At 37.8% G+C, this 25,676-nt stretch overlaps 1 long non-coding RNA gene across 1 annotated transcript in view; it reads left to right on the top strand.

Annotated features, from left to right (window-relative positions):
• The first annotated feature begins 822 nt into the window (after positions 1-822).
• LOC107572722 (uncharacterized) overlaps positions 823-25,676 on the top strand; it is a 34,706-nt gene continuing 9,852 nt past the window's right edge. Inside the window, exon 1 of the long non-coding RNA XR_001607390.1 lies at positions 823-1,263. This is a non-coding gene — a long non-coding RNA (uncharacterized lncRNA). The remainder of the gene's footprint in view (positions 1,264-25,676) is intronic.

Genomic DNA, 25,676 nt, shown 5'->3' with positions numbered 1-25,676 from the left:
TGTTCCTCAAAGTCTCAGTGAACCAACAAAGAAACATACTCTAATCATTCAGTCATAAATGGCTCCTGTGTTATTCTAGATCAGGGTTCCTCAAATCTTGCCCTGGAGGTCGAATGCACTGCAGAGTTTAGCTCCAACCCTGATCAAACTCTCCTACCTGTGATTTTATAATGATCCTGAAGACATTGATTAGCATGCTCAGGTGTGTTTGATTAGGGTTAGAGCTAAACTCTGCAGGAAAGTGGATCTCGTGGGCCAGATTTGAGGATCCCTGTGTCTAGATTAAAAACATATTCTTTTAATAAAAGTAAGGCCACATTTTATCCGTCTTAAATGATCATGGTGATTTGAAAGGTGTGATTGGCAAAGTGTTGTAGTGGTAGACAAAACAAAACATGGCTATAAGTGAGATCATAATAACAATTATACAGCAATGATTTGTTTACATTTACTACGGCATAATCACTGCTGCACTGAATGCTGCATTACGCACTGAATTTTTAATATGATACTTTGTTAGTAATTGTGGAATGACTTTATTTAATTGTGATTTTATATATATATATATATATATATATGGACACACACATATAATAACATAATTGTTAAATAAAAATTTAAATTCTTAATTGTCAGCTGTCAGCATTTTATAAATTGTATTATATTTATGTTATTATTAAGCCTTTTAAAACATTATATATATATATATATATATATATATATATAATGTTCTCTCAGTAAAGCCCTTTGTAAACATTATACATTTAAAAAAAATCTATGATATTGTGAATAATATTCATTATTATAATTTAAAAACGTGTGCTAATTAGATGATGTTGTATGATTATGATCAAATATGAGAGGAGCTCATTGAAACAGCAGGATGGGTGAGAGAGAGAGAGAGAGAGAGAGAGAGAGAGAGAGAGAGAGAGTGTCACTCAAATGTGTGTACAGTGAGTTGAGTAATGAGAGCGAGAGCGGCTGTCTGTCTGAGCGCCTTCTGCTACCTCTACGCTACGGGCTGGAATATGCAGACAGCGTCTCCAACAGCGGAGTCATGATCTGCCGTCTTCCCCGGGACTCGTCTTGCGCTCGGAGCCGAAGCATCTGATATTTAACCAGCGGCTTTACTTCGGGGCATCGCATTGGTCGCTTAACACAGCCGAGCAGGATCTTGCGCAGTGGCGGCGGACACCTCGGGTGATGTCGGCTGGCCGTCACTCTTGACATCGGCCTCCGCTCGCAGACACACGGCGGAATGGGGTAGGAAAGCTCCGCGCACACGCACTCACACAAGCTCGGCGTAGAATGCCGTGACAGCGCGGCGCGTACTAAACGCCAAAGCATCAGACCGTCAGTTGGCTGCATGTATCGCGGCGCGTCTGTAGCGTAGCGCTCCGGCGCTGAACTCGCAGTCACAGCAGCAGCTGTAGGGGATCCTGGAGGTAGCCTCGCCTGCTAACTGCCTCTCTTCAATGCAATGGATGCTAATGAGCTGACGATAGGCTCGGAGTAACGTCGGGCCCGTCTCCATGTGACCGTGAAAAGCCAGGGAAGACTTGTAGCTGCTGCTTTAGAGTGAGTTAGGGCGTTTTAATTGTCGTTGAGGGAAACTAGCTAGGCAGTTACTGTGTCGCGACTGATTGGCAGAAAGAGGCAGGCACTTGAAGAATGTGGCCGCTGCTCACCATCACGTTCACGAAGGCAATGAAAACAGCGGTTGTCTGTAGTAATTCCATCAGCATTTAAGACGTGCTTTTGTTTTTTGTTTTTTACAAAAGTGTGCCGCAAACTGTCAGAGCGTGCATACTGGACATTAGTTTTTCTTTGAATTTTGAATATTGTGCAAATGAGTGTTGTGCACAGGTACAGTGGCTCCACTTAAGCCACACTTAAATGTCTGAATGTCCTTACATCACATAACAAATGTCAAACCAAGAGGCATTTACTCTAAACAAAGCTAGCAAAAGCACAGTTTGTAAGCAAAACATTACAGGAAGCGTGTTTTACATGATAAAATACACTGTTTGATTGTCAAACATTAGTGGAACATGTTCGTAGTTAAATGGAAGGTTGTAATCATTTACTTAACCTCATGTCGTTCCAAACCTGTATGACTTGCTTTTTCCGTCGAACACAAAAGGTGAATTTTAGAGGAATGTACGGGTTGCTCCTTTTCGTGCAGTTACTATGAATGGGGATTAAGGCTTTCAAGCTTCAAAAAGGAGGCCAACAGATCAAAAAAGTGATTCAGATGATATTCCAAAGCCATATTACAGATTTGTGTGAGGAACAGATTGAAATTGAACTCTAATGAGCTGTTAACCGCTGTGATTGGATCATTAAGTCAATGAGTTAGTTGAAATCAAGAACCATCGTTCAAACTGGTTTTATGAAATGGATCAACATATTGATTGAAAAGATGATGATTTCATTCATGAACCATACGTTTTCTTTAGTGAACGTGCCAAGGATAGCTTTATCCGTGGGTTTTTTGTTGTTGTAATTTTGGCTCTTGACAGCCCTAGTTCTAATTCACGTTCATTATATTGAAAAGAGTGGTCAGGACATGTTTCATGGAAGAAAGCAAGTCGTATGGGTTTCTAAACATTGCCAGAAATTGTATTTTTTTGGGGGGTTATTCTGCTAAAACACCTGTGTGAACTCGAAGGGAACTGACATTAATTTCCAGTGAAAAGTAATTGCAAAATGATTTAGTAAAGTGTAGTTCTAGTTTAAGAGAAAAGTCTATTAATTATATATTTTGTATCTAATGGGGTGAAATTAAAATGTTTTTAAAGGGTCCAACTGCCTTTTGGTGTCACTGTACCATAATTAAACCTCAGTATATTATCACGTGATTGATTTATTGGAGAACCTACAAAAGCCTGATGACCTTGCAAAGGTGATGTAGTCATATTTATTCTGACCGCAAGCTTTTTTTAATGTTAGCATGACTTGGCATGACAACTAATGGTCTTGAAGGAATAATTCAACCATGGTCGACTTTGGAACACGATTAATTCTGCAGAATTGGATGGGGCCTGTCGAGCTCCAAACATGACGCTATAAAACTAAGGCCCTGTTTACACTAGTGCGTTTTAGTTTTTTTTAAAAACGATCCTCGTCCCCACTTGCGTTTTCACTTCGTTTCGGAAACGTTCTCCGTCCACACTACACAACCAAAAACGCATGTCACATGACCGTTCATGCAGATACAACGAGCATGATGTTATTGTTTACAAGGTCATCAAGGATACACAGAGCCAATGTGGGCAGCCACGCCATCGTTTTCAAAAGTCTCAGTTTTGGTCCGTTTATACTGAAACGCAACCCCAGAGTTTATTGATTGAAAAGATGATGATTTCATTCATGAACCATACGTTTTCTTTAGTGAACGTGCCAAGGATAGCTTTATCCGTGGGTTTTTTGTTGTTGTAATTTTGGCTCTTGACAGCCCTAGTTCTAATTCACGTTCATTATATTGAAAAGAGTGGTCAGGACATGTTTCATGGAAGAAAGCAAGTCGTATGGGTTTCTAAACATTGCCAGAAATTGTATTTTTTTGGGGGGTTATTCTGCTAAAACACCTGTGTGAACTCGAAGGGAACTGACATTAATTTCCAGTGAAAAGTAATTGCAAAATGATTTAGTAAAGTGTAGTTCTAGTTTAAGAGAAAAGTCTATTAATTATATATTTTGTATCTAATGGGGTGAAATTAAAATGTTTTTAAAGGGTCCAACTGCCTTTTGGTGTCACTGTACCATAATTAAACCTCAGTATATTATCACGTGATTGATTTATTGGAGAACCTACAAAAGCCTGATGACCTTGCAAAGGTGATGTAGTCATATTTATTCTGACCGCAAGCTTTTTTTAATGTTAGCATGACTTGGCATGACAACTAATGGTCTTGAAGGAATAATTCAACCATGGTCGACTTTGGAACACGATTAATTCTGCAGAATTGGATGGGGCCTGTCGAGCTCCAAACATGACGCTATAAAACTAAGGCCCTGTTTACACTAGTGCGTTTTAGTTTTTTTTAAAAACGATCCTCGTCCCCACTTGCGTTTTCACTTCGTTTCGGAAACGTTCTCCGTCCACACTACACAACCAAAAACGCATGTCACATGACCATTCATGCAGATACAACGAGCATGATGTTATTGTTTACAAGGTCATCAAGGATACACAGAGCCAATGTGGGCAGCCACGCCATCGTTTTCAAAAGTCTCAGTTTTGGTCCGTTTATACTGAAACGCAACCCCAGAGTTTTCAAACTAAAACGGGGTCTGCAGCGTTTTCGAAATCTCAGTTTTTGAGGGTCGAAAACGCCGGAGTAGTGTAAACGACAAGCGTAACCGTAGCAAAAGTTCTGTGTTTTAAAATGAAAACACACTGGGGTAAACACAGCGTGTGCACTACATTCCAACTAAATTCCAATTACATTCCAACTAAATTCCAATTACATTCCAACTAAATTCCAATTACATTCCAACTAAGTTCCAATTACATTCCAATTCATAAGCTATATATGATAGCTTTGTCAGAAACTCGCAAACCTCAAAATAAGGCATATTAAAACGCTCATACACGTTCCTTGTGTGGAAATGAGTGCCTGAGACTTCTGTATAATATCTTATGTGTTATATGGAAGGAACATTCCTAAAAATAAAGGTTCCAAAAGGGTTTTTTTCCCCTCTCAGTGATACCGTAGAATAACCTTTTTTGACTCCCCAAAGATCCTTTCAGTGAGCAGTTCTTGAAAGAACTATTTGTTTCTTAGTATGAAGAAGTATTTTAATAATCTAAAGAACCTTTTTGCACTATAAAGAACATTTTGACCATTGGGAAGATTCCGTGGATGTTAAAGTTTCTTCAATGAGTGAAGACAGTCATGCAGGATTGGAACAGTGTGAGTTCATGAACAAACGGTCAGAAAAATATTCATTTTTTTGGGTTAAAATATTTCTTTAAATATTAAAATGGGATGTTTTGATGAGAAAAGTGCACTGTGGGTCTTGATTTAATCTATTGGGAATTGATTGGATTGTGGAACTGGGGGCTTGATGGCATCACATGATAAGGATAGTTGTTTCAGACAGGCAGAGAAGAATATATTTTTAAATTTGAAATAATGTGCGCCACTGAATCAGGAATATGTATTAAGATAAAAATTGACTTCATTCTTTATATTTGAATAAAAGTTTGCATCCCATTCAAACCACTCACTGAAGGGTGCTACCCATGTTCCCCTAATTCTCTTTTTCCTGTCAGATCTCCAGGGCCTCAGTGACGCAAGCTGATTAAGTTAGTGGTGTGTGTGATAGAGGGAGAGATAGTGATACTATGAGCTGACCCCAGATCAGACAGAGCTGATGATCTTGCGGTTTCTCCTGATAGTTTTGGCACAGAGGTCTATTTAAATTAAACGCGTCTTTTCCCAAATTTTCCTCCATCATAAGAACCCGACAGACCGTCAGCAGTGTGAGCGGAGAGAGAGAATGTGTGAAGTGTATTCTGGCAGTGTTTGGCTGCTCTTTAGCCCACTGGCCACGCAGGCCATTAGCTAGTGCTGTGAGCGTGATATCCTACCACGCTATTTTTAGAAGCTCACAGAGTTTGCAACTTGATCTGAATTGTCTTTGAGGATCAAGGCTCACAGCGTGCTCTGCCCCACATTGGCTCAACACCTCGTAGACATCAGCGAGTGTTTTAGAGCAAACTGCTCAAGGGATCTGGATTTAAAGTGATCTAGATTAATCTATAGTGTTAAAGCTCCAGTTATGACGTCACAGAGATGAAGGAAATGTGACGTCAGTCTCAAATTGAGGTCATGGTGCTTTAGCTGTGAATGGCGAATGTGATGGTTTTGTTTAGAAAATTCGCCTTCCCATGTCTGACCCTTTACCATGTTGCCTTTGCATAGCCGCACTGGAGGGAGAGTACCATACAGACATCATAGTGCATTAGTAGGTGTTTACCCAACAAAATTTTGCTTTGAGACAAGACATCGGTCTTCATTTACAAATAATTGTACAGTTACATGACACCAATTTCATCTAATTATGCAAAAATACATTTTCATTTATCGTTCAGATTACAGACATTGTTCAGATAAGTACAAGACAAGGAGATTAAGGAAATAGAAAGCAAAGGGTTTTTTTAGGATGCAGTCAAATGTTGACGAAAGACATGGGTTTTCAGCTGTCGCTTGAAAATTGTCAGGGATTCAGCATTCCGGATGGGGGTGGGAAGATCGTTCCACCAGCCAGGAACGGTGAATGAAAATGTTCTGGAAATATAGGGCTGTCACGATTCCTCGATTCAATTTGAGTACTCATTTTAAAAGAATCCTGGATTGCATTTTGCCCGTGTCGAGTAAAGCCTTGCTCACACTGTGCGATTTTTATAATTTTTTTAAAAAGTCCTTTAGGATTGTACTTGTCAGACTATACGAACATGATGATCATGTCACACTGTGGGATCTCAGTTGTCATTACTGTCAGACTGTACGACAGTCAAGACGCGTTTAAAACGGGTGCGCGCAAGAAAACTTGTCCAGAGTTTTACATTATCAACCTATACACGTTCAGTGACTGCGAGCTGCATTGCACGTGGGGCTGTAATGTTGGCTATCATTAAAAGTATATGAATGCCGGCAATACCGGCGTATTTATGCAGAATAGTGCAAGCAGCACTACACACCCACACGAAAACAGCAGCGCAACCGGTGTTTATCATAGCAAAGGCAAGATATCAGATGAATTCCGTGAGCGGAGGATGGGAGCGCCGGAGTTTTTGCGGTTAGAAGAAATCTCTAGCATTAATTCTGATCATGACTTGTCTTGAAAAACGGAGACAGTTTGACATTCGTCGTAGATGTCACACTGCAGGACTGTGCACCAAAACTTCTGACACTGCCAGAAGTTCGCCGGAGGTAAAATTTGATCGCAACGGCCATTAATCGGCTGTCGGTGAACATGTCAAACGAATGATCAAAGACTACAGATTTTAGCCTAGGATTATAGGAATCTTTTAGGATTTTCAAAATTTGTCTCGGGCGACCAAGTCGTGGCCAAAATCGCACAGTGTGAGCCGGGCTTAACCCGCAAAATACCGGAAGTGGCGCATTCCACGGACGAGAATCCATGAAACTCATTATTAGACTTGATATGTTACACCCATTTCATAGTAAAGCATAATGCTATTGTGCACAATATTCACAAACGCTACGATTCAATTAGATATATTACATGTGTGTAGGCTACATACATGCATCTCAGAGCGGCACCTTTCACAGTAAATGCTGCTCCTCATAAACTGTTATCATTTACATGTTTGGAGCGTCTCAAACTCCGTCTCTGCATATTGTTGTGCGTTTGGGTTTATTATAACGTTCATCTGGGAACGCAACGTGCGCCATTTCATCAGATCTGTAAGCTAAATAATTTCTAAGCCTGCGCAAACACAGGAGAATACATCAGTATTCTCAATATGCTAACTGTTCATCGCGATTTCAAAATAAACGTTTTAACCCTCGCTCTTTTACACGTTTTGATGTCCACATATTCAAGAAATTACAGTGGCTGTAGCATTTCTTTCATAAAGAAATGGACAAATATTAAAGACTAAGTAGACATTTGAATGAAATGTTTAGTCAATATTAAACAAGGATTAGATTGCACAGTAAAGTGTAAAAAAATCGTTAGGCCGTTGGCGCCTCTGCAGGCATTTGTTATAATGCGTAATGCGTTAGCTCTATTGTTTATAATTCATTATGTATTTCACCAGTTTTGTTCAATAAAACCATATGATTACTTGCTTTTGATACTTTATTTGAACTAATTATTATTGCCTCATTGCTATGTATTTTAAGTAATTTTAAAGGCTATTGTTCGCTTAAAGGCTATTACCATAAAAAAGTATAATTATCCAATTACTCGATTAATCGTCAGAATAATCAACCGTTTACTCGATTACCAAACTAATTGTTAGTGACAGCCCTACTTGAAAGTGATTTTGTACCTCTCTGTGATGGTACCACGAGGCGTCGCTCACTTGTAAGCTTCAGGAAGGGATGTAGATTCATAAGAGTGAGTGGAAGTAGGAGGGTGCTGAGCCTGTGGCTGCTCTATATACAAGCATCAATGCCTTGAACTTGATGCGAGCCGCAACTGGTAATCAGTGCAGGGAGATGAAGAGAGGTGTGATGTGGCTCGTTGAAGATCAGTCGTGCAGCTGCATTCTGAATCATTTGAAGAGGTTTGATTGCGAATGAAGAAAGTCCAGCCAGAAGAGCATTGCCATAGTCCAGCCTAGAAATGACAGGGGCCTGGACAAGAAGATAAATACAGTTCCTATGAACAGCGACATGCATAAACCTGTTCCCTGATGCACATTTTTCATTTCTGAATTGAAATTAATTTGTGGTAATTTTTGAGAGCATAAAGTAAAAAAAATGCCAGGGTGGTACAACTGTCCTTGTATCATACTAAGAAAAACATTTTTTTGTTAAAAAATCTAATTCTAGAAAAGAAAACCTTAGTAGTATTGTGATTTTTATTTATATATATATATATATATATATATATATATATAATTTCTTACAAATACCATGATATATAAATCAGAAAATAATATAGAGATGACCTCTGTTAAGGAGGTGTACATTTAAGGTGGCATTTGATTGTAAAATGTCATGTGGTGTGTTATTTAAATGTTATTAAAATGTGTATTTATGTATTTATTTATTTATTTTTTACTATGTGGTTACTCCACACAACATTTTTAGGATCATTAAAATAATCTTTTGTTGAAAATGATACAAAACAATCAATCAATCAAGCAAACAAAAGAATAGTAAAATGGTGTAAAAAACAAACAAACAATTAAATAAACAGAGCAGCACAGAGTCACAGTGTTTACACTTTTTCAGAGGAATCGACTTAGAAATTCCATACTTATAGTTGTCTCTGCATATCTGGATAAGAAAAATTATTTGAATATTAAAAAAAAAAAAGTTCCCTAAAAAAAACGTGTGTAACTTTAGAAGGCTTCATGTACTGGTTTGTGTGTTCCAGAAAAACTTGCTTCCTGGACACTTGTGAGTTTACTGCGGAACTGAGTGTGGTTAGAGTGACCCGAGTTGACCTCACGTTCAAACCTACAATTCACTTCTGCTTCTGTGGAAACAGTAGAGGATAAACAACTGCTGTAAAGAACTAGACTAGACTACATTGTGATGTCACATTTTAGTTAGAAGGAACATTTATCTGATAATGCACTTGAATTGTTGAGATTCTTTCGGACTTTTTTTCATAGATGCAGTGAGAGATGAATGTGGAAATCATTGGGGGGAAAGCAGGAAGTGAGATCATTGAATGACACCAGCTGAATACGAACTGAGCACCGCGACTGCTAGACAGGGGCGTTGGAACAACCCGAAAAGATGGGAAGATATGTTAGAAATCTGACAAGCTTCTCTTCACTAGTATGACACCGATGTAAATGTCTGGTTGTCTTGATTACTCATACGAGAAATTTCAGAAAGCTCAGCCACTCAACATTTTTGTAAAACATTGAATAATTTAATTCTAAAAGTTGTAATTGGACCTCAAAATGCATTACAAAATGTCCTTTATAATTTGTGACATTCGGCTTAACTCATTTGTAGCAGACATTTTTTTTTAATAGGTAAGTGTTAATAGTGTGATTACCACGTACCACATACACATTCATTCATCGATGTTAATGAATGAGTCAATGGATTACACTTCTCAGTCTGTATGGATTTCCTTTGTGAACTTTGGGTTGCATGAACTTTCAATGAATGGATAGAAAATAGGTTTCAGTAAAAATATCTTCATTTGGGTTTTGAAGAAGAACTTTACGCACCCTCAGACCATCCATGGTGAAATGTTGGTGAGTTTGTTTCTTCATCAGAACAGATTTGGAGAAATTTAGCATTACATCACTTGCTCACCTCTGCAGTGAATGGGTGCCGTCAGAATGAGAGTCCAAACGGCTTCTAAAAACATCACAATAATCCACAAGTATTTCTGACATGAACATTGATTTGAAAAGTAGTCTTGTCTGAATAAAGAGAGAAATATGCACAGATCAAGTCCAAAACAGCTGTAAACTAAGCTGTAAACTGATGTATTTAGCAGCTGTTTGGACTCTCATTCTGACGGCACCCATTCACTCCAGAGGATCCACTGGTGAGCAAGTGATGTAATGTTAAATTTCTCCAAATCTCTTCCCATGAATAAACAAACTCATCTGCATCTTGGATGGTCTGAGGATGAGTAAATGTTCATTTTTGGGCGTGCTTTATATATATATATATATATATGTAGTATACAACTGGTTAGCATAAAAAATATAGATGGAAAATGTAATTACAATACTAAAGACATGATCTGACTTGGATGTAAGCTTTAAAAATACATAAAACAAATAAATTCATAAAAAAATAACATTTCAGAAAGATGAAGAAGAAAACATAGCTAGCTGGAGTAGCCCTGGGTCTTACTGAAAATAGAAAGAGGGTGTCCATCCATGAATGGGCTAAAGTCTAGTTCCATCGATTATAACAGGGACCGTCAAGTTTTGTGAAGTCTGCATGCGTCTGGGTTAGACACGTCTAGGTTGCCGACCTGTGCACTATTCTAATAACACTTAATATCCTCCGCTGCAGAACCAGAACGGACCTCTTCAGGCTGGCATGTGCAAACATTTCACAGCCTAACATATGGCCTCTTACCTGAGACCGTGTGATGCCACATTTCAGATCACCTCTGCTAAGGGACAGCGTTTGTCCCTGTGCCACCATCTGCTTTCCTATTGTTTAAAGAGTAGTGCATCCTCTCAGGCACACAGACAGGCATCCAGGGAAGGCATATTCACATCGGCAATATTAAAAACCAGAACCACCGCAGGACTATGTTATGTCATAGAACTATGAACGCACCACCTCAGTATCACCTCATCATAAAAACAACGATAGCATGGCAAACAATGTAATCCATCTTATCACAGGTCAGGCAAGAGGAAGGTGAAATGTTTCATCAATTGTATATCTGTGTTTTGGGTCTATTAAAGGCCGTTTGTAGTGTGTTGGAAGGACAGTAAAATCCGATGTTTGGAACAAAGTGTTTCTTATCTTGGTTAGGTGATCTGAGCTTCCAGATGAGTTACAAGTCACAGCGCTAAGGTGAGCTATGAAAGAATAATGTGATATCGAGAAGCTTTCAGCGCGCCGAACACAACAGCACCTAGCTGTGAGACTCCGAATACTCCATTGTCAACACAAGCCTTTTTTTCTTTTTTCACTTTAGGACAAACACTTTGGCTGGATCGAGCTAGAACTTTGCCCTACATTTAAGGTGAAATGGAAATTATTCTGTGTTTGTACAAGATTCCTGTTGAGTTTGTTCCTCCAGCGCTGCAATTGGCTGGATGGCAGAGTGTGTATACACTGGCTTAAATATTTAGCTTTTCGCACCAATGATGAAGTGCGATTTTTCTCATAAGAGAAAATGTACTGTATTCTTTCCCCTGTAATGATGATTGTTGATTTTAGATTTACCAAGACCTGGAATTGTGGAATGGTTAAAAGTCTTGCCCCCGGTTTCACAGACAAGGCTTAAGCCTAGTCCCAGACTAAAATATACATGTCTGGGCTGTTTTAACTGAAAGAAACTCGCACTGACTGATCTTCAAATATGTCAGTGCCATTGTTTTGTCTGAAGATGTACAGGAGTATTGTTATTTCCTAAAGGCACGTCTATAAATGATACTTACATTTCCTAATTGAACTATGGCCTAATCTTGGCTTAACCTAAGCCCTGTCTGTGAAACCAGGCCATAGTGTGTGCCATGCAAAACTAGGGTACCACTTTAACTTTTGACCATTCAGCCCTTTCAAATGTCAAATTTGTTGTAATCACTGACATAATTTTTTTTTTTCCTTCAGATCTGTTAATTTATTTCAGAAATACATTCAAAATTAAATTCAAACTCTTAGTGACTTGAATACACCTCTTTTATGATTAAAAAAATATATATTTAATGGCTGATTTATTTATTTTTTTCAGGCATAAACTGTCTGATAACTTAATGAATAAAAAAACCTTGTTAAAATATTATAAATATTTGAGAAAAAACAATTGTTTGCCCAGGAAAAATAACGTGGTACAACTAATGTGCAGAAATGATGCAGGAAAAAAGCATAAAACAGGAAATGATGTCTCTTAAAATAGATAATTTGACCTTTTATGTTGTAAAATATCATGTAGTGTGGCTCCCCAAAATGTAATTATATTTATGAATTGACAATTCATGATATTTGTAAAAATATACATTTTAGCTTGTGTGTGTATATCATGATTAATAGCATCCAAAATAAAAGTTTTTGTTTACGTAATATGTGTGTGTGTACTGTGTATATTTATTATATACACACACATACAGTATATATTTAATATAAAAATATTATATATTTTTCTTAAACATATACATGCATGTGTGTGCATTTATATGTACATAATAAAAATACACAGTACACACACATATATTATGTAAACACAAACTTTTATTTTGGATGTGATTAACCGCGATTAATCGTTGCCCAGCACTAATAACTATATATATATATATATATATATATATATAATGATTAAGATATGTACACGCACATGTACTTGGTGGTTACAGAATAATTAAGTTTAATCATCTTTAACAGAGGAATTTGTTAAAGTTTTTTTTTTTGTGATTGAAACTAACTTCCAAACTTCTAAGCATAAATAAGATGAGTGGCTGTATCTTTCAGTGTGTCGTTTGCAAAATGCTCTATTTAAATATATTTTGTCAACATGCTGTAATGATCTTTATATGCACACTAATCCCAGCACTAATAACTATATATATATATATATATATATATATATAATGATTAAGATATGTACACGCACATGTACTTGGTGGTTACAGAATAATTAAGTTTAATCATCTTTAACAGAGGAATTTGTTAAAGATTTTTTTTTTTGTGATTGAAACTAACTTCCAAACTTCTAAGCATAAATGCATATCTAGAGACCAGAATATCATAGAGACTTGGCAGATGGTTCTTTTGACCCCCTGGAACATCCTAGCATTATGGCAGCAACCTTTGCACAGACAAACACCACTCACATTTTCTTCAGAAAATGTACAAATCTACTTTTCCTTTGCATGTCTCACTTTCCTGCATGTCTTTCTCTCTCTCGCTCTCTCTCTCTCGCTCTCTCTTTTTCATGCTTAACACTAGATCTACAGAATAGAGACTGTACCTCCGTGTCTCTGTCTCACTCTCACCATCACACTGTCTGTTTGTGCTGCGGCTGCAATTTGCTCTTATTTTTTTATTTTCTTTTTTTCTTTTTTTCTTGCTCTACTTGGCTGATGGCCCAGAGTGTGTTGGAAAAGATACAACCCTTGACCCCCCCGTGCAAAGTGAGCCGAGCTCTTCCCTGTCTTTACAGAGAGAGAATGAAACGGAGAAAGAGACTGCAGAGCTCACCGAGGGACTGCATCCTCAGTCATGCACACACTGCTGTTCTGTGGCCATGATAATCTGTTTATGGTGTATGTACTGCCTGCCCCCTCTCTCTCTCTCTCTCTCTCTCTCTCTGTTTTTCGGCTCTCTTGGGGGTCACATGGTATGCGATCCAAGAAACTCTGTTCCACGATGTGATCATTCTATATACACCCAAGTGTATGTACTGCCTGCCCCCTCTCTCTCTCTCTCTCTCTCTCTCTCTCTCTCTCTGTTTTTCGGCTCTCTTGGGGGTCACATGGTATGCGATCCAAGAAACTCTGTTCCACGATGTGATCATTCTATATACACTCAAACCAATGTATACCTCATAACCTTTGTAGTCATTTTTGTAAATAGATCCTTACCAGACCAACACAGCAACACTGGCTGGCCAGGAACTGTTTGCTTTAGTAAAAGGGAATCACAAAATGACACACTTTACACACCTTATGTAGCTCTGTCCCTTTACAGCATTGCGCTCGTTGTCTTCCATCAACCGTTTGCATTTCCACGGCGTGAAGGTAAGGTCGTTCGAATTTATGAATGAACCACTCATTTTAAAACCTTCCTGGTCTACTGACATTTGTTATGACGTCTGCTTCGAAACATTGCAATGCACATGATAACTTTCGTTAACTCTACAATAAGTAAATCCACTTCACCAGCTAATTACTGTTCAACAGTGATGCTGTAGAGCTACTGCAAAAACAATAGGACAACATTCTAAAGATGTCTGCGCACTTGCTTCTCTGACGCATAAGGTCTATAAAACTAATCAAGGCATGTTTTTCACTAAATTAACAAAATGACTAATTATGTAACATTTTAATTTATATGCACTAATATACATACATAAAACATCAGTATTACATAGTAGTTACATTATTAAAATCACACGGGAACTTCTGTTTATTTCAAAATCTATCAGTGTTATCAGCAAAGTCATTGCAAATATAATATCAATATTTCTTTCGCCCTATTTGCATACGGTCTTTTCTTGTTACATAATGAGCACAAACATATTTGATGACTTAATGCACACATACACTTAGAAAAGGACACGGTTCACACAATCACATAAATATCATGGAGTTTTAAAGTGGTGTGTTGCAGGCATGGAAAAGTGATCTATCTTTCTTTAATGAACATACAATACTTGCCTGAAAAAATTATTTGGCTAAATGATGCTAAAATGTGTGTGTGCATAAATAGTTTGCAGGTCATAGGGATTTCCGATTTGGGAATGAATCAGTCTTTCCTGTCAGTTGTTTTTCAATGAATTAGTCATACAGGTTCACAAGTGAATTACAATGATTCGTTGGAATTTATGAATGAGAATCTGAATAATTAAACAAAATCCTACAAAAAATACAAATTCTTGTTGTTTCAAACCTATATACATTTTTCTTCTTTTCTGAGAAACACGAAAGCGTTTTTTTTTTTTTATAAATCTTCATGCAGCTTTTTAATACAAAACGGTTCACAGTGACCACAACTGTATATTGCAACTCTATACTCTACGCTATAAAAGAGGTGCATATGAAATCAAATATGGTATACAGTTAGATGCGTGTTGTCAGCAAAAAAAAAAAAAAAAGCATACAGGTTTGGCTAGGGCTGGGCGATATAGCGGAAAAAAAATGTATCAACGATATAATGTTTCATATCGTTCGGTATCGATAATTATTGACACTTTTTTATAACCTTTTTTAAAACAAAAAGCAATAGAATTTTATTTTTAATTTAACGACTATTTATAATCAACACAATTTATTGAGACAAACAACAAATATTTTTTGTTTTAACAATCAAACACAATAAAAATTAAATATCTAATGTTTTAAATGCAGATAAAATAGGTCTTTATTGTATAGGTCTAATTGTCTCCCGAGGCCACAGGAGGGCGCAATGAGCAAAATAATGCAGCGCATTTAGCAAGTAACTCTATAAAAATGTGCATTATGCCTAAATTAACTCATAAAATTTTGTAAATTGCATAAACAATAATGAACAAAACAGCATTGTGTATTTATGCATTGCTTAATCCAAAGAGCCGAAGCGCCATTCACACAGACTGCATTTTAAAAACATATGAAATGCAGTGAAAATGAATAAACCTCCACAAATTCGATGCGTTTTCTAAAGGTTTAAACCGTTTTAACTCTGCATGGCTTTCTGTACATCTCTTCTCTGAGACGTGAGCGCTGCAGTCATATTTGTCCGTCTAAAAATGCACTCTGTGTGAATGGCTTGGTTTCGGTTTTAACCCATTCAAGATCTTCTCCGCATCGAGCTACTATATTTGTCTAGTCTTTTGAATGAATAACGCAGCAGCGGCGCGTCTCGTGAGCTAGCCTAACAAAACATTCAAATGCAACAACGTCACTTACATCATGATGACTGCGCACTTGCTTCTCTGACGCATAAGGTCTATAAAACTAATCAAGGCATGTTTTTCACTAAATTAACAAAATGACTAATTATGTAACATTTTAATTTATATGCACTAATATACATACATAAAACATCAGTATTACATAGTAGTTACATTATTAAAATCACACGGGAACTTCTGTTTATTTCAAAATCTATCAGTGTTATCAGCAAAGTCATTGCAAATATAATATCAATATTTCTTTCGCCCTATTTGCATACGGTCTTTTCTTGTTACATAATGAGCACAAACATATTTGATGACTTAATGCACACATACACTTAGAAAAGGACACGGTTCACACAATCACATAAATATCATGGAGTTTTAAAGTGGTGTGTTGCAGGCATGGAAAAGTGATCTATCTTTCTTTAATGAACATACAATACTTGCCTGAAAAAATTATTTGGCTAAATGATGCTAAAATGTGTGTGTGCATAAATAGTTTGCAGGTCATAGGGATTTCCGATTTGGGAATGAATCAGTCTTTCCTGTCAGTTGTTTTTCAATGAATTAGTCATACAGGTTCACAAGTGAATTACAATGATTCGTTGGAATTTATGAATGAGAATCTGAATAATTAACTACAAAAATACAAAAAATACAAATTCTTGTTGTTTCAAACCTATATACATTTTTCTTCTTTTCTGAGAAACACGAAAGTTTTTTTTATTTTTTATAAATCTTCATGCAGCTTTTTAATACAAAACGGTTCACAGTGACCACAACTGTATATTGCAACTCTATACTCTACGCTATAAAAGAGGTGCATAAAAAAATGTATCAACGATATAATGTTTCATATCGTTCGGTATCGATAATTATTGACACTTTTTTATAACCTTTTTTAAAACAAAAAGCAATAGAATTTTATTTTTAATTTAACGACTATTTATAATCAACACAATTTATTGAGACAAACAACAAATATTTTTTGTTTTAACAATCAAACACAATAAAAATTAAATATCTAATGTTTTAAATGCAGATAAAATAGGTCTTTATTGTATAGGTCTAATTGTCTCCCGAGGCCACAGGAGGGCGCAATGAGCAAAATAATGCAGCGCATTTAGCAAGTAACTCTATAAAAATGTGCATTATGCCTAAATTAACTCATAAAATTTTGTAAATTGCATAAACAATAATGAACAAAACAGCATTGTGTATTTATGCATTGCTTAATCCAAAGAGCCGAAGCGCCATTCACACAGACTGCATTTTAAAAACATATGAAATGCAGTGAAAATGAATAAACCTCCACAAATTCGATGCGTTTTCTAAAGGTTTAAACCGTTTTAACTCTGCATGGCTTTCTGTACATCTCTTCTCTGAGACGTGAGCGCTGCAGTCATATTTGTCCGTCTAAAAATGCACTCTGTGTGAATGGCTTGGTTTCGGTTTTAACCCATTCAAGATCTTCTCCGCATCGAGCTACTATATTTGTCTAGTCTTTTGAATGAATAACGCAGCAGCGGCGCGTCTCGTGAGCTAGACTAACAAAACATTCAAATGCAACAACGTCACTTACATCATGACCGCATCTCGCGCGCCACGGATGACGCTCCCTGACGCACACCTAACATTGCAAATGTTTATTTTAAATTCGACTAATATTCGTTCTTTATTCACAATCTCCTCATCGCAGGCAGGCGCAGCACTCATTTCAGCATGTGTTCGTGTTTGTGTGTGCTGTCTGCGTCACTCATAGCACATGCCTGTATCGTGCTCTATATCAAACATTTTTTCTATCGATATTGAAGAAGGTGTACCGTCGATAAATATCGATACCGTTTTATCGCCCAGGCCTAGGTTTGGCATGACCTGAGGGTGCGTAAACGATAACAGAATTAAAACTTACATCATGACCGCATCTCGCGCGCCACGGATGACGCTCCCTGACGCACACCTAACATTGCAAATGTTTATTTTAAATTCGACTAATATTCGTTCTTTATTCACAATCTCCTCATCGCAGGCAGGCGCAGCACTCATTTCAGCATGTGTTCGTGTTTGTGTGTGCTGTCTGCGTCACTCATAGCACATGCCTGTATCGTGCTCTATATCAAACATTTTTTCTATCGATATTGAAGAAGGTGTACCGTCGATAAATATCGATACCGTTTTATCGCCCAGGCCTAGGGTTTGGCATGACCTGAGGGTGCGTAAACGATAACAGAATTTTTATTTTTGAGTGAACTATTCCTTTAACAGTTTCTCAGGCTGGATCTGTGAGGGTGTTTATATTGGCTTCTTTGCCTTTGATTGCTTCACTCCTCCTTCCTGGTTTCCCTTCTTCAGACAGCTGCAGTCTGTCCTCCCTTCCTCTTAAATAAACAGTATTCTTTCACTTTGCTGTGGCATTGCTTCTTGGCACAGGGGCACGGGCAGTGTTTTCAAGCCCGGCTGCGAGATAATTTCCCCCTGACTGCGTCCGTTCTCTGTCTCTCTGCTTGTTGTTGTCATCATCCAGCGTTCTTCACTCTTCTCTCACACTGCTTTCATTTGCCAAGACTCATGTCATGCGTAGTTGCAACAGCAACCCGCCTAAACCCCCAACAGGCTGATTTTTTGGCTTTCACCTGTGCGTAGTCCCACAATGCACTGCACATAGAACAAGTCATCTACAATGCACCAAATAACACTTCTTAAGTTATACAAATTAATCTCTGAAGTGTCTATTAGATCTCCTTTCTCTTTTTTGTTTTGCAAGTGCCAATCATGTTTATTACAACATGATTACGATTAGTTTGCATTTGCAAATATCCTGGCATGAGGCGCATGTATCCAACTGATTCTGAGAAACTGGAAGAGAAGCTTTGGGTAATTATAGATAATTACCAAATTGGCTTTTGAGAAAAGTAATCACCTGACGCTGAAAACGAAGTTTGAAAGTGATTATAATTTGTCGGGAGTTGTTGTTGATTGTTATTTATCAAAGTTGTTCAGCAGGGTGTCTCGGATGTTCAGTACACACTCCCGAGTCTCCTCAAAAGCCAGAAACATCCTTTACACAAGTATGCAACCGCAGATGTAGATGCAGGTACCGTTTTCTGAAGTAGATCTGTCTTACTTCCTCTCTAATTCTTAAAAGGAATAGTTCACCTGAAAATGAAAATTTGCTCACCCTCTGGCCATTTAAGATGTAGACGAGTTTATTTCTTAATCGGAAAAGATTTGGAGAAATTTAGCACTATATCACTTGCTCACCAATATGGTTGCACTCTTGTAACCTTTTGTACTATTCAAAACTGCACTGCATTCACTCCCACGACGACAGGCGACTGAAAAACAAATGGCCTGTTGCAGCTGAGGAACAATGGACTGACTGAAGATGGAAGGCACACAGCTGGACAGAGAGAGAGACTGAGAGAGAAAATTACTAGATACAGACACTGACAGTGGGAAGTTTCTAGGTAAACCCACTATTGTGATGAAAACAGGATTTTACAATCTAACCCTTTTTTTACTAAATGCCAGACTGGGAGTGTTCAGTTTACTCATCTGCTAGTTATTCAACATTAATTTGAAGGCCTACGTGCACAAAAGTGTTTATTAGATCTGTAATGTTCAAACATGATTCAGCAGGAAAGAGATTTCTGTGACCTACTGACCTCTAATACCTCTTTACCCAAACAGCCAGTATGTGAAACTAAAGACTATTATTCATCAAATATTTTAATTTCATCATTTTCACATCTGATCTGTGTCTGCTTGGCACAACACATCCTACCTGCAGATGATGATAGACTGTTTAATCCAGTGATTCTGTTGAAAATGCACTCAATCCAGTAAGCTGCCCCCGTTTAGTGCCTGACAGGCTGCAAACCGCTTGCAAATCGCACAGCCAAGCAAGGCTTTGGTCCGCCTTCAGTCTTTCTGGAATGGGCGAAATATGTCGAATCTTATCCCCATTGGGCCCTAAAGCATTTCCAATGGCTATTTTGTTGGGAAATAGGATTTTACACAACAATAAATGGATTAATATCTACAATAAGTAGATATTAAAGTACCTCTGCCAATCCAAAGTGCAAATATCTTTCTTATTTTAGATAATGCTGAAAATGTTCTGTTGATTCCTCATTTCGTTTCTTATCGCAAACACTAAACAACACATTAGCAATTGTTGCAACATGAAAATTTGGTACCGTCACCAAACTTGTTTAAATGATTCATTCACTTAAAGGAGACATATTATTCCCCTTTTTACAATATGTAGTATAAGTCTTTGGTGTCCCCAGAATGTGTCTGTGAAGTTTCAGCTCAAAATACTCCACAGATCATTTATTATATCATTTTGAAAATGCCTATTTTGAGTGGAAGCAGAAACGGGCTGTTTTTCGGGCCTGGTTCTTTAAATGCAAATGAGCTGCTGCTCCCCGCTCCCTTTTCCAGAATAGAGCTGCGCCATTACAGCTTGTGCATGCTAAAAACATCTGTTTTGGTTCTGATTATCATGTTTATCGCGCTGAAATCATGCGTTTTAAACCATATGAGTTTAAACTTCGGATACATGGTTTTCTGAGAGCACACATCCGAAGCACACGGACAGAAAGCGGCTGTCACAGCATGCGAGTACTAAACTAAGTTCTCATTCACACACAAGTTTACGTTAAAAACACACATGAGTTACAAAAAACAGTGGGTTATGTCTGTGAAGGTAATCAGCTGGGAAATAAATCGCATGTTTATTTTAGATCTGTGTGGCGGTAGCAATATACAGTAAATAAATCAATAAATGCACTGCTCTCTTGTCTCCTCTGAGGCTGGGACTCTAAATAGTGTTCTGTGCTCATCTGTGCAGCCAAAGACAGAACAGATAGCATGCTTTGCTCAAACTTTCGTCATGGCATTAGAGCGGGTACACCGTTGTCGCTTGTGAAAACATAATGAAGGTGCCGTGGGTGGACATTTACAGATTAAGGGGCGGTAATATTATAATGAGATCCGTTTGCCACGTCACCAAGGGAGCAAAATCAGACACGCTCGTTTTTTCAGACGCTTGCAGAAAAAAGCTTACCAAAACAAAGTTGCTGGGTTAATCTTTTTCATGTTTCCTTGGTTGGTAGATGTACCGGGGACCTGATTATAGCACTTAAAACCTGGAAAAGTCAGATTTTCATGATATGTCACCTTTAATGATTCATTCATTCACACATTTTATTTTATTTAATTTTAATTTTACATTTTTTTTGCCTTTGCCTTTTTATTTACATGAAATAAAGACTAATCTGAAACTAACATTCGATTGTTGAATCTAACTGAAAATTTATTTAATTTTAATTTTACATTTTTTTTGCCTTTGCCTTTTTATTTACATGAAATAAAGACTAATCTGAAACTAACATTCGATTGTTGAATCTAACTGAAACTGAACTGATTTTACAGTAAATTTTATATTAAAATACATAACAAATAAAAACAAAAAGCAAAATATTAACCCTAGGCCCACCCTCAAGTCTCTATGGTATTTTGGTTCCTAAATATGCTACGCCAATTTCTTTGTCCCTTACAAAAAATGCAAGTCCAATCTTTCTTTCAGTGGACTGTATGATTACGATGTTTAATACTTAGAGTTCAGCATTTGACGAACCCCAAACCCTGAGTATGAGCAATAGTAATTGTAATGCTCGCCTCAGCAAGCCCCGCCAAAAAGTCCTTTGTGTATCATTTATAGAGCTGTCAAACATAATTGATGCTCAGTCAAATGTCAAATGCGATCCTACAGGCAGCATGAATAATGGGTTTGAACATGGTTTAATACGTGTTTAATGGCTCCCTCTTCACACACTTCATTAGGGAATGAGCGGAACACATACCTACGCCAATTTCTTTGTCCCTTACAAAAAATGCAAGTCCAATCTTTCTTTCAGTGGACTGTATGATTACGATGTTTAATACTTAGAGTTCAGCATTTGACGAACCCCAAACCCTGAGTATGAGCAATAGTAATTGTAATGCTCGCCTCAGCAAGCCCCGCCAAAAAGTCCTTTGTGTATCATTTATAGAGCTGTCAAACATAATTGATGCTCAGTCAAATGTCAAATGCGATCCTACAGGCAGCATGAATAATGGGTTTGAACATGGTTTAATACGTGTTTAATGGCTCCCTCTTCACACACTTCATTAGGGAATGAGCGGAACACATACCAGGGGGGCAGGGGGCGGGGGGGGGGGGGGGGGGGGGGGGGTGGGGGGGGGGGGGGGGGAGTGTTCAGATGGTGTGAAGTAGTCCCCGCTGCAGAGGAAGGGAAGAACTTAAGGAAAGTGAGAAAGTGTGTTAGTCACCGTTTGTGTGTGAGAGAGTGGCCGTATTAGTCAGACGTGGAATGAAAGCATGTTTGGTGGTTTCAGCTGACGTGTGGGAAATTGGGGTTTGGCTCGGCAAGTTTCATGTTCAAACAAGGCACAATCCCGACTTCTAACAATTATGCCTCTCTGTCTTTCTCCCGTTCTGATGCGTAGCTGTTCTGTCGAATGCTGAGTCATCAGTTGTAATCTGGGTGTGGGGCGATATTTTATACGGTAGTGCCATTAGCATGCTCAATCCTGAGTGATGCGTAGAGTTAAAGTGAATTTTTATTTTTATTTTTATTTTTCCCGAGAAATTAAAGTGAGAGCCATAATTTAGTCTCACTTATTTTGTTCCAGTCATTTATTTTAATTGTTTCCAATTGTTTCCATGTATTCCTTCTGTATAGTACAAAAGGAGAAAATTGGAAAAATGTGATGGTCTCTCTTTCCAATTAGTTTTTTTTGAATGGCTTCAGGATACAAAAGTACCATAAAAGTATCAAACAAGTTTATTTGCGTGTTATATTCCAAGCCTTCTGAAGCTGTAAGATAACTTCGTATAAGAAACGAGACAAATTTTGAAGTAGGTATTTCCTATTTTTTTAATGGATCATTCTTTTGAGACAAATCAATATGAAATGGTTCACCAAATTTGTTTGAATGATACTTCTACAATTATGACTAACAGAGTTTTATTTTATTTTATGCATGCCTTGCTTTTGACGTTGTTTTGCCTTTGAGGGAAAAATTACAGGAAAAATATGGAGATGAGTTTGAAAGTATGTTTTTGCACATCCCTTGCTAAAATATCTAAAAACAAAATATTAATGCGTCCATGAATAAATACTAACCTCAAGCTAACATTCTTGTTATCAATATCAACCAGCTGACTATGCCAACCAGTGTGCCTGAGTAAATAACAGCATTTATTTTGGTGTTTTAATGGAAGAAAGAAAGTCGCACAGATTAGAAAAGACATGAGAGTGAGCAAATTATGACAATGTTCATTTTTGGGTCAACCTTAAACAGCAAATTTTCTTGACTCGATATCATGGACTGAAATGATTTAATCTGACCTTTGTAAAAAATAGGTAAGCTATAATAATAATCATATTTGTTTTTCTAATTGAAGATCAGATTACCATTTCTGGGCTTGACTGAGTTTACAGTAGTGGAAAGACCTGATTGGAGGCAGTGATTGCTCACTTGTGACCTGGACGCACTTATGGGCTTTTAAATGCAGGTAGCAGGTGAATGATTAGAGATTTCAGCATGGCTGTCGGCTTGAGTGTGTTTAATTTTCCTTTATAGCGCTCAGTGGCGTGAGCAAAGGTCTTGCCATCAGGTGATGGAGTGGGATTAAAAGTACAGTGGCGCTGACCCTTTGAACTCCTTGCCAAATAGGAGACAGCTGACAACGTATGTGTACATAAACGTTTGTCACAGTGACTAGCCTTTGACTGATTTGCATTGATTATATGAAGTGTGTGAGTAACAGCCCTGGCGGAATCTGTTTATTTGCACAAAACTTGCGGTTTATTTGTGGGAAGCAAAACGGTTTACGGAAAGTAGTAGCTAGAAGTTTTTCACAGACATTTACCAGAAAGTCATTGTTTTGTTTGGTTTTCAACAGGCATTAACCTTGTTAATGCCTGAAAACATCCATCCATCCATCCATCCATCCATCCATCCATCCATCCATCCATCCATCCATCCATCCCAAAAAAAGGTTTACAGTATATGCTTGTTGAATCGAGTTTGCCTCAAAAACTACTTCAGTCCCTGATTACATTTATGTCTTTGAAATTGTTGCATATAATAGTAAATAACAGAAGTTATTTACTACATTTATTTATAAATTTTTTTGTTGTTGTTGTTGCTTAACATTAAGTTTCACTTGTAAATGCGTCATATTGTGTTGCAAATATAATTTCAGGTTGACAAAAAAGATTACAATTCAGAGTATTATGTATGGATCTGCTCTCTAGATATTGGTGTAAGCCTGTCAATAAACACATATCAGTTCACAACGTGCTGCTGAAAAGGACGTCAATGCATCATCATAGGCCCCAATTAATATAAGTTTGTCATCCGACTGGAGAACAGCTCTCATCTCGTGCCACTTTCTCAACCGAATTAAATCTGGCAGCAACGTTGACGAAGTTAAGTTGCAGCTTGCAAAAGTCAAAGAGCTTGTTGTTTTGGAAACACACAATTTGGTCTGCCAGAGAGACTGAGTCTAAGTGGACAGCCTGGGACAGAGACGGCCATCAGACCCTTTCATTCTTCACTCTACTTTCACCCCTCCCCACATTTCCACTGGCGCCGCACTCAAATGTAGTTTGTTAAGCTGGGGCCAATGTCATAAAGCCTTCACTGTGTGTGTGTTGTTAACGTTTAACTCCTCTGTCACACACTTCGGTCACAGTATTGACCCTGTATTGCCTACAGTACGCCTCTGTGTGCATGTGTGTGAGAGATTTATGTGTTTACGCAAGTATAAGAGGACGAGAGGTGTGTGTGTCTTAGGAGAGGGCCTAGAATTTTCCTATTACTTTTCTCCTGCTCTCCTTTGGGCATTTGGAGCTATAAATATACCTCAGCATGCTAAAAATATGCAACAGTGTAAGTTGTGTGTGCGTGTCTGTTGGAGACTTGCTTCGAGTTTTCAAAACTACATGGGTAAGAGTGTGCGTGTTAGCATTAGGGTTTCGTTCAGAATCCAATTAGTTTGTTTCTGTTAACGTCTATGTTCTTTACAGTTAACCAAATGACTCTGTTGCAATGACATCTTAAAATGTTTACAGTTTGCTTTATTTTAGTGTTTTTGCAAACGAGGATATCCCCAAAATGACTTTTTGGGAGGTTCTGTCAAATTTAGCTCATGCACTTCTGGGTACAAATTTGTCCCCAAAATATGGTTAAGGGGATAGTTCACCCAAAAATGAAAATTTGCTGTTAATTTCACTCACCCTCAGGCCATCCAAGATATAGGTGACTTCTTTTCTTGAGCAGAAAATTAAAGATATTTAACTGAAACGGGGGTCCTTGATGATTCATAAAATGCAAGTCAGTGGCTGCTTGTTTTTGAGAATTAAAAAAAAAAAAGCATATCAAGGAACACAATATGAATACCTATGGCTCCTGACGAAATGTTGAGGTCTTATGAAGCGAAACAATCAGTCTGTGCAAGGCGAGTAAATTTAAATTAACAGCACATTTTCATTTTTGGGTGAACTATGTCGTCTGGGCTTTATATGTTGGTGGTCCTCTAATGACATCAGCACCTCTCTCTTTTGGGAGCATCAAACATGTGCTTCAAACCCCCCCCCCCCAACAACAACTCCTCCCAATTGTTAATTTTG

Source organism: Sinocyclocheilus grahami, unplaced genomic scaffold, assembly GCF_001515645.1.
Source record: "Sinocyclocheilus grahami isolate Dianchi unplaced genomic scaffold, SAMN03320097.WGS_v1.1 scaffold1801.1, whole genome shotgun sequence".
Lineage (NCBI taxonomy): Eukaryota > Metazoa > Chordata > Actinopteri > Cypriniformes > Cyprinidae > Sinocyclocheilus > Sinocyclocheilus grahami.
The sequence above is the reverse complement of the archived record's forward strand: the minus strand, read 5'-3'. Positions and strand labels throughout refer to the sequence as shown.